Below are 3,020 nucleotides of genomic sequence, written 5' to 3' on the forward strand. Positions count from 1 at the left end.
CGCAAATAAGGAGCCGAGGCGATAAATCTGCCCCGGTGCAGTCGGAGAAAAGAGGCGGTGGTTTGAATAGAAGCGTCCGCCCAGAGGACCCGCCGACGCCGCCGTCGCTGCCGCCGCCGCTGCCGCCGCTGGGCTGCTCTGCCCGGCCAGTCGGAACACACGTGACCCCGGGGTCGGTCCGGTTCTGGATGGGAGACTGTTCCCTATGCAACCGGAGATAAAGACATTCCCCTTATTCTTACAATTATTCTCTTTCTCCTCAAACTTGTAGGATCCCAAACATGTCAAAGCTAAATGTATGTTATATTTGCATTATTTGATCGGGGCAATATCACCACTAATAACTTTGTTTTCGTTTTGTACAGAATTTGATCTATATATGCCCAATTTCATTGTGCAATTTAGAATTTCTACTTGATATTTGCTGCATTCATTTTTTTTTCTCAAACACCAGGAACTCAGCTATTGTCTCTCAGCATTTGATGAAAATTTACATTTGTTTAATTTTCTCAAACACCAGGAGCTCAGCTATTGTGTCTCAGCATTTGGTGAAAATTTACACTTGAAAAATATCCTTTTTTTCCTCAAACACCAGGAGCTCAGCTTCTGTCTGACAGCATTTGATGAAAATTTACACTTGATTTTTTTTTTCTCAAAACACCAGGAACTCTCCTATTGTCTCACAGCATTTGATGAAAATTTACACTTGAAAAATATGCATTATTTTTCCCCTAAACACCAGGAACTCAGCTACTGTCTCACAGCATTTGATGAAAATTTACACTTGAAAAATATGGCCACTTGTGACCTATACTTGTGTTTTCTGACAGCTAAAATAATCAAGATTAAGCCGGGGGTGGGGGGGGGGCAGATTTTGCAAATACTTAAATTCACCTGGCATATTTTTTTGAAATGTGATAAAATGGTCCAAATTAGTGGGCCATTTATTTAGATTGAGAATTTTGACCTTTTCAATGGCTCATTTAGCTTAAAAAGTATTAGGCCAGGCAATCTTGGGTTTACCTAGCACTATAAGCCAAATCAGCAATTATTTGTTGCAGATTGTATGCACTGTCAAGTGTGATGGAAAAAGGGTCCCGTAGTGAGATGTTAAATCAGGCCTGTTGTGTATTTTTATCATTGTATCCCAGCAGTTTGATGGTGCTCTTTAAAAACCTTTTCTAATAATAGGACCATTTTAAAGAGTGTTGAGGCCTCGATATAACTTGACTCAATAAGCACAGGGTCCTACGGATCCTACGGTTTAGCAAGTTGGCATTTTCATCAGCAGCTCCTCAAGGTAAACTCACAAGAATTCCTCCGACTCCTCTCTTATCAGAAACTAGACATGTAGCTTTTCAGAAATGTATTTTAGGTGCCTTTCTGTTGATCTTCAATGCTTTTCCCCCAAATATTGCGAAGAAATGGAATGCTGATATCCTTCTCAGATGTGACATTGAATGATTTGTTATAACTATGGCCTCTAAGGGGTTTAGTAAGAACCCACAATCAACGCAAACTGCATTGTAAGTCAGATTGACCTTAAAATGCATAAAAAAGGAGCAAGAACAAAAACTTTTCAAAATGAGATTTCCCTTGAAATAACCACCAGCATAAAGCCCTTTATTATATCGATATAGTGAGTAACTGTGCAATAGACAGTTTTTCTCTTTGACAGCCAGATCATCTTCAGCCACACATTTGTTCCAAGTAATAGGATCTTGGAAATATCGGTGGCTTAATGGGTTGAAAAGTATTTGTATCAACCCTTGATGTCATTTCACTTTGTGCATGTGGCGCTAATTTTACACTGGCCTTTCGCTGACATGTTTACAGTGAAGCAAAGCATCTTATTTCATACACTTACGACATGCTAAACAAACGGAACTGACAACTCAATTGGCTCCAATGGCACAAATGTGAGTAAATGTACTTCACGACCTTCCAGATTACATTCAATAAGCATGTACTTTGAAGCGCATGAAAAAAACACAAGAAAACCGCAAAGCCTCAGTGTGCTCTTTTTATAAAGAGCACAAGGGGCCAAGTCAGGAGGGACACCAACAGTTTAATATTGATCGTAACGCCTCAAACTATTTGAATGTCATCCAAGTATCACGCTGAGCTGCAAAGCAAACGTGCTGTCCCGCTGCGTAAGACTCAGCGTTTGCTCTTGAGTCGCCAAGTTAGCTCCATCAGGCGAGACACTAGGAAGAAACCAGAGGGCAGGAATTGGCTCTCCTCCTCTGGTGCAAGAAGTGTCACACCTCAGCGAGGAGGCCTACTGATGCATTTCATCACCCACAGGGACGGGCCAGCACAAGCTGAATGTGTCCGAAGCACGCTTCAATAACACACGTCAGCAGTTCCACCCGTATAAAGTGTGAACATAACGAAAATGGCAGTAGCATCACATGGTCCACTTCAGTTTGATGTTGAGAATCTGCTCTGTTTTTCTGTCTCCATGGTGACGCTCCCCAGACACAGAAGGAGGACAGGTGCTCCAGAAGGATGTGACAGTTTTATCTTCCGTTTAGTGATCATCAGCACGGCGTGTCATCTGTATCCACACAGTTCACTGTACAGTTGCAGGGTCTGTAGTTAATATACAGGCCCATTACATTGTAATATCTATTCATAGTTTTGACATTTGAATACATTGTGCAAAAATAAAAAAGTAAAGTGAATTAGTATAAAATGATTGCTTGATGGGTACATAACCTGTTCCTTTTTTTAGATTAGGGTCATTTTCAGGCAATTTTTAAATTGGTTGATAAATTTGTAATTTTCCATTATTATCAATATTTTTTACAAATTCATTTCTGACTGTTTTACTTCCCAATTACACAGCAAGCTGTTGCTATAAATGTGTTGTGTGTGTGTGTGTGTGTGTGTGTGTGTGTGTGTGTGTGTGTGTGTGTGTGTGTGTGTGTGTGTGTGTGTGTGTGTGTGTGTGTGTGTAGACATCGTTCCTTCTTGACTTTCTAGTTATAGCCACTAGGAGACGCTGTAACCAATAC

The sequence above is a fragment of the Fistularia commersonii genome, chromosome 25, assembly GCF_037954325.1.
Source record: "Fistularia commersonii isolate RoL2024-O1a breed Wild chromosome 25, RoL_Fcom_v1.0, whole genome shotgun sequence".
Lineage (NCBI taxonomy): Eukaryota > Metazoa > Chordata > Actinopteri > Syngnathiformes > Fistulariidae > Fistularia > Fistularia commersonii.